Raw genomic sequence first — 7,534 nt, forward strand, 5'->3', positions numbered from 1 at the left:
TTTTCTGTAGATACCCTTCTTGTGTTGGAGTATTCCTTTTAGAATCCTCTGTAGGGCTAGATTGGTAGTTAGATATTGTTTTGATTTGGTTTTGTTCTGTAATATCTTGGTTTCAACATCAAGAGTTTTGCTTCCTATAGTAGCCTGGGCTGGCATTTTTGTTCTCTTACAGTCTGCATGACATCTGTCCAGGATCTTGTGGCTTTTAGAGTCTTAGTTGAGAAGTCTGGTGTAATTCTTATAGGTCTGACTTTGTATGTTACTTGACATTTTTTGTTCTGTGTATTTGGTGTTTTGATTATTGTGCGATGGGAGGGTTTTTTCTGGTCCAATCTATTTGGTGTTCTGTAGGCTTCTTGTACATTTATAGTCATCTCTTTCTTTAGGTTGAGGAAGTCTTCTATGATTTTGTTGAAGATGTTTTCTGGCCTTTTGAGCTGAGAATCTTCACATTCTTTTATTCCTATTATTCTTAGGTTTGGTCTTTATTGTGTCCTGGATTTCCTGGACGTTTTAGGATAGAAGCTTTTTACACTTCATATTTTGTTTGACTGTTGTGTCAATATCCTGTATGGTATCTCATATGTCTGAGATTCTCTTTTCTACTTCTTGTACTGTGATGGTGGTGCTTGCATCTGGAGCTCCTGATCTCTTTCCTAGGTTTTCCATCTCCAGGGTTGCTCCATTTGTGATTTCTTAATTGTTTCTACTTCCATCTTTAGGTCTTGGACTGCTTTGTTCAATTCCTTCACCTGTTTGATTGTGATTTCCTGTATTTCTTTAAGGAATTTGTTTCCTCTTTATGGGCCTCTACCTGTTGGCCTTTGTTTCCCTGTATTTCTTTAACTGAATTAATTATATCCTCCTTAAAATTTGCTATTATCTTCATGTGATTGTAGGTCAACATCCTGCTTTTCAGGTGTGTTGGGGTGTCCATGGCTTGTTGTGGTGGGAGAATTGGGTTCTGATGGTGCCAAAATACATTGGCTTCTGTTGCTTGCCTCCCACCATCTGGGTTATCTCTGGTGTTAACTGGCCTGGGTGTCTCTATCGGGAGCCTGCCTCCTGTGTCCTTAAAACTATGGAACATTTCAGGAATGTGTGTGTCATCCTTACACAGGGCCATACTAATCTTTTCTGTATTGTTCCAATTTTAGAATATGCGCTGCCAAAGTGAGCACACAATAAAGACCTTTTAAGGAAGCAAATTTTACTGAACGAGCATGGCTCTGTGAAGCAAAGAGCTATTCTGTTTGGCTCTGGTTTCCTCAGCAGCTTGGATCCTTTTGAATTATGAATGGATTGATATAATTGCGGATGCTTAATCTCTTATGATTTGAAAGCCTCATGGGGAATGAAAAGCGCCATTATTCCTCTCCCGATGAGCAGAGGGACCCGAAAACACTGCCGCTTCACTTCTAGACAGACTTAGTATCTTCTAGCTGTTAAGAAAAGAAAAATCATAGGATGTCATGGGATGAAATTGCAAATCAAACCTTGCTTGGGATAGGAGGTGGTTCCTGCGTTTACTAGATTGCAGAACTCATCGAGGTTAGCGTTCTTTTTACACACACTCTCTCTCCACTCTTTTGTCTGCCCTCTTTGCCTGCTTCCTGAGCTTCCAAGTTCATCTAGTCCCTGGCTTCACAAAGAAGAATTTGTTGAGCTTGACTCCTTTTGTGTAATTGTATACACAATGGATAACTGGTCTTAGAACGTGCAGAACTTATCTCAGACATGGCTCTTGTACCTGCTGGGTGAAAAGAGTTGATACTTTCTTAAGGGTTGTGGCTGTAACAAAGGCAAAATAAGAGACAAGCTTGTGAGGTTTATTTAGTATGAGTTTTAGACTCAGGAAAGACTGCCGTGTGTGTGTGTGTGTGTGTGTGTGTGTGTGTGTGTGTGTGTGTGTAGATTCAATGGAGAATGAACTGATGTAGGAAAAGCATGTGACCTAGGGGTAACAGGTCCACTATGGAGACTCATCAAGACCTGCCTATTAGAATTCTTGGCCACCATGCGGTATCCCTTCCTACTGGGCATATGGCAGGCCCCTTTTGGAGTAGAGGCCTTACCTGGTAGGCCAGAGCTTTTCTTTATGTCCAGCTTTTACAGAGAGCATGGAGTCAGCTGCCATGCTATATTGAGCTCGGTGCCTTGCCCTGATGCAAATGGATTCTGGTTTGCACCACCCATCATGGGACAGAGGACTTCTTGTTTTTTTATGATTTGCTTCAGGGAAGAAATGGGAAGGTGGGAGGTCAGAGACGTCTTGGTTCTGAGGCTGCTCGGAGGGCTTCTAACATCCTTTAGTTGGAAGCTCTTGGCGTGGCAAAGCACTTTGAGGAGGCTTGCTGAGCACTTAATCTGTGAAGGTTACAAACTCTCACTGTCTTGCTCTGCAGTTTTAGTTCCTTGCCTCACACGGCTGCAAGAAGAAAGCAAAAGGCTTTCACCTCACTGAGGGAGGCCACCCCCTAAACAAGCGCTTCCCCAGCCTGTCTGAGCTTTCTCCACCCTAGCGATGGAGAGGGCTAGAATAAGGAAGTGGTGTGAGTCATTTGATGTTGCCACACCTCAGGAAAGCCCCTGTTCCATCCTTCCTCTTGTGCTGGGGTGGCACTTTCTAGCGATGGGTCACAGGAGCTAGGTTTTTTTTTTTTGTTTGTTTGTTTGTTTTGTTTTGTTTTGTTTTTTGTCTACATCCCCAGAGCTTTTCTGTAGGTATCCATTTGTTTAAAAATAGAAACAAAAGAGTTAAGAACAGACCGGAAAACCCTTTGGCTGAGTAAGACAAAGCTGGTTCTTCTCACAAGCTGGTTGCACAGAAATGGGCATGCTATTTCCGGTTTTCTGTGTATGCATCGTTTACAGTTGTCTTCTAGTTAATTCTCTGTTGCTGTGATAAACATTATTATGACTGCCAACCCCCTCCCCGAAAAAAGCAACCCCACGTAAGCAAGGTAAGACTTCAATTGGTTTACATCTCCAGGTTATAGTTTATGGCTGAAGGAAGTCATGAAAGAAGCTCAAGCAGGAAGTAAGGCAGGAACCATGGAGAAATGATGCTTATTGTTGTCTCCTCAGACAGCTTACTTACATAGCCCAGGTCCACCTCCTGGTATCACCTGAATGGGCTGAGCCTGCCTATATGAATGAACAATCACAAAAATGCCCCACCCCCATTCCACAGGCCAATCTGATTGGGGCAAATTTTCAAATGAGGTTGGAGAGTTGACAATAAAACCTAACCAGCACACCAGCCTACTTAATCATGTGCTTGTGTCCGAGTGCCCAGGGGATGCACGGAGTGTTGTCTCTGTGAGAAAGATACACTAAATTTTTCTGTTCAGTTTTCAGGGACATGTTTATTACCACCCTCTGAGGGTCTAAGGATGATGTGAGGTGTCCTTTTAGCCAACAGAATGGGCTCCTGGAAGAGAGGATTCTTGGCACAGTGATTACTCTGGTAAAGTGGGGTGCTTTCAGGCCCCTGACAGAATCATCTCTCTCCTATGAATAGCAAAGTGCAAAACGAGGAAGGGTCGATTTCTGGGGTGAACTAGGTGAAGGCATTCTAGTTGATAGTTTATTCTCCTAGCATTTTGACTATATTACCCCATTTCCTTCAAACACCAGTGGTTTCTGAGAAGAAATCATGTGTTCATCTTCATTTTAAATATTTATTTATCTTCTTATTGTGTATATGTCTGTATGTTGCTAGGTGTGCGTGCAGTACCTCTCGGGGCCAGAAGAGGGCAACAGACCTCCTGGATCTGGAGTTATGTGCCTTGTAAACTGTTTGGTATGGGTGCTGGAATGATACTCTGGTCATCTCGAAAAGCAGTCTGTGTCCTTAACTGCCAAGCTGTCTCTCTAGCCAGAAGCTGTAGTTGTATTGAGAAGTTTTACATGTCATGAGTCACCTCCTTTCCACGACTTGAAGACTGTCTTCCAGTACTCCGATTGCAATGCATCTCACTTAAAACCTCTTAGTACTTATTCTACTTTAATTTATTGAGATTCTTAGATGTGTAGGTTGGTGTATTTCACCACGTTTGGAAAAATTTGGACCTCTATCTTCTTCAAGATGTTTCTTCCTTTCTGAGACAAGGTCTTTTATATAGCGGACTATGGCCTCAAGCTTACAATGCCCACTCTACACCACCCCCCAATTCCTGAGTTTCGAAACTATAGGTATGCATCACCATACTTGGCTTGGCTTATTTCCTATGTCATCATCGTCATCATTAAAATCCACCTTCTCTTTTCTGAAACTGTCGTAAGGTATAGATCTCTGAGTCCTTCTTAGCTTTGCTATTTTGTTCTTTCTGATACACAATAATCTCAATTGAATTCTTTTCAAATTCATTGATTCCCATTCCAGTAGTTCAAATTTTTATTAATCTAATCATCCGACTTAAAATTTTTATTTGATTTATTGTATTTATTTGTATTTGATTTATTGTATTTTATGAGTGTTTTGTCTGGTGTATGTATTTGCTGTATGTGTGTGCAGGTGTGTGTATCCTGCAGAAATCAGAAGAAGGGCTGGAACCCCTGGATGGTTGTGAGTCCTCAAGTGCATAGGCCAGCTTCCTACCAGTTCTAAGCAGCAACACTGTCTGGGTCAGATACCACATTAGTTACTTGTCACTTAGTTACTTAATCACTTGGTGCTTGATTTGTTTTTTATCTGTTGGAGACAGGGTCTTGACACATTGCCTAGCCTGTTCTCCATGAGTTCCCACATCAACATCTGGGGTAGTTAGAACTAGAAACCATTGAACCTGGCTTCCCACTGAAGTCATTGATTTTTTTTTTTAATTGTGAGTATGGGGTCACTGGCACAGAAAATGTTCTGAGTTATCAAAACAAAGACAAACCTGGAAACGGGAGATTTTCAACAAGTATCTGCATAGGTAAATTTTTATCCATTATGGGACTTTTGGGAAGTTTCAAATCTACGATTTCTTCCCCAGCAGCTGTTGGCCATCTGTCCTCATAAATATTTTGATGTTAGTTAACCAACTTGACACAAATTAGAGTCATCTGGGAAGAAGAAGCCTCATTTGCCAGATTGCCCTATGGACATGTCTGCAGGGGCATATCCTGGTTGATAATTAATATAGGAGGATCCTGCCCACTGTGGGTAGCACCATCCCTAGGTAAGTGGTTCTAGGATGCACAAGAAAGGTAGCTAAGAAAGCCAGAGGAATAAAGCCAGTAAGCAAGCATTCCTCTGTGGACTCTGTTTCAGTTCCTGCCTCTAGATTCCTGCCTCAAGCTTCTGTCCTAGCTTTTCTTGGTGATGAGCTGTATGTAATCTGTAAACTGAAATAAGCCCCTTTTCTCCTAAAATTGCTTTTGGTCATTGTTTGTCACAGCAACAAAAATAAACAGTGAGCCAGGGAGTTAAAGGGAGGGGAAGGTCTTGTGTCAAGTAAAAATGCCACAAAGCATTTTCTTACCAAGATTCAGTCATTTTTTAAAATAAGGACACAGACAGTACAATATAGGAATACTATAATTTTCGGTTCAAAGATGATTTTGATAACCGCAGATTCCGTGGTTTTTTATGAAAAAGCATGTGACTAGTGTTTCTTATTCTGACATTCAAGAATTACATCTCCATCTAAGGAGAATATAGAATGTTAGAAGATCATTTTTTTTAATAAAAAATAAAGTCATAATACAAAACCTTAGGAATATTTAATGAGTTCATGTCGATGATTTTATTTAAGAAATTCTTGAGAAGCTCTTGTAAATTTCATAGCTTATAGAATTGTTTATAGGTCGAAAGACAGTTAAAGATACACATACACACAAGCAGTGATAATGCTGACATATTGTGGGATTTTAATGGCCCAGGATTATGGAGAAGAGTTGAAGGAGCTTCAACCTTGGATACCTCAAACAACAGGAGTTGGCTACCTTCTCAACCCAACCTGGCAACCTAAAGCTGGGTCCCCCATCATCAACCCTAGTAAGAATTTTTTTTTTTACCCTGACAGTAATCAGTTCACTCCTTGTCTGACCTTATAAGGTCCCGCCCCCCACACCCTACAACCCCTGAATATATAGATGAAGCATCTACCAACACTTCTGCCCTGGCCAATGGTGCAGAGCCACATAAACCTTGCCCCAGAGATACTGGCCACCTCCCCAGGGGCATAAATACTTCCTTCTCCTTACCAATAAACAAACCAGCTCTCCGAAACTGTTCCTGGATGCTTGAACACTCAGCACTGGCCAAGGCAGAGATCCTGCACTGCACTCATGGGTGTAGAGTTAAGCTTTCATCCTCCAGCCCAGCTCTGCGCAGTGCACATGTGCCTGGCTACCCCCAGGGAGAAGCAGACACATGGTGGCAACATATGACAGTTTTGTAAACAGTCACATATTTGGTAGCACTTAAAGCCAAATAAACAATTGTAGTTTTATAATGTTTAAAGAAAAATGGTACATTTTTCCCTCAGGTTGTTTTGGGGCATGAAGCTTGGCTGGTGGGATCCCTTGGTTATGTCACATGGTGAATGACAAGTTAGAATTACAAGGGAGAGGCAGAAGTCATGTAGGGGGGGCTATTTAGAAAACAGTGCTCAGTCTGGCTTGTTCCTAGGCAGCTGCCATGTTCCCACTGCTCCTCAACTCTGACCCAGGCTCTGGCTAGCTAGATGCGCAGGCCCTGGCACACACGAGATGCCAGCGTGGGGGATGGCTCTGCCAATCTCCCACACTGCATCTACAAAGCTCAGCTGAACCCCAGACAATCTCTGCCATTCTTGCAGTACCTGGTAGAAATGAGACTCTTAAAGCTTAATGATTATCTAAAGGATTTATATATTTAGAAATGTTCAATTAACAAGATGCCCACACAATTAGAGTTGTTACCCAATATCTAACCTTTTGATAGAAGTTGCTACACAGGACAGCTTTCGACCCATCCATGGTTCTCTATGGCTGCTAGCCTCCTTTCTCTTCCCCTTCCTCTATTTCTCCCTCCCCTTCCTCTCTTCTTCTCCCAGCTCCACCTCCTCTTCTACTGCCTAATCACGGAGCTCCACTGTGAATACAATGTAGCAAAATAAATATCCTGCTACAAGTCATGAGCAAGATAAACAACCAGTAGGCAGGGAGGGGCCAGGCATGTTCTTTATGCCTACTGCACTTTTGGGAACAACCAGTGTCCCAGAAGAACTATTAGTCTCTTTTGCAGGCAGTACTGGCAATGGCCTAAATACCACCCTTGGGACCATGCTTCCTACATCTACTGTCTCTTGTACTACCACAGACAGGGCCAACCATCCCCACAGACACATAGACTCTTGAGTGCAGAATGAGACATTTGCTCTACACCCAAACTTAGCACTCTCTGGTCTGGTTCAACTGTGATTGGTAGGATACTGTTCCCCAGAGACCATCGTATCCTACTTTCCAGAATCTGAGACTATCACATCACACAGAAAAAGAGACAATGCAGATGGGATCAAGTTAACAACCCTGAGATAGGGACCTCTGCAGATGATCTGGG

The 7,534-nt window shown here is 42.3% G+C and overlaps 1 non-coding gene across 1 annotated transcript; it reads right to left on the reverse strand.

Annotated features, from left to right (window-relative positions):
- Nucleotides 1-1,075: 1,075 nt before the first annotated feature.
- On the reverse strand, nt 1,076-1,181 carry LOC117718365 (U6 spliceosomal RNA). The gene has a single exon (XR_004608050.1). It is a non-coding gene; the product is annotated as a U6 spliceosomal RNA (small nuclear RNA).
- Between the last annotated feature and the right edge of the window lie 6,353 nt (nt 1,182-7,534).

This window comes from Arvicanthis niloticus, chromosome 12 (genome assembly GCF_011762505.2).
Source record: "Arvicanthis niloticus isolate mArvNil1 chromosome 12, mArvNil1.pat.X, whole genome shotgun sequence".
NCBI lineage: Eukaryota > Metazoa > Chordata > Mammalia > Rodentia > Muridae > Arvicanthis > Arvicanthis niloticus.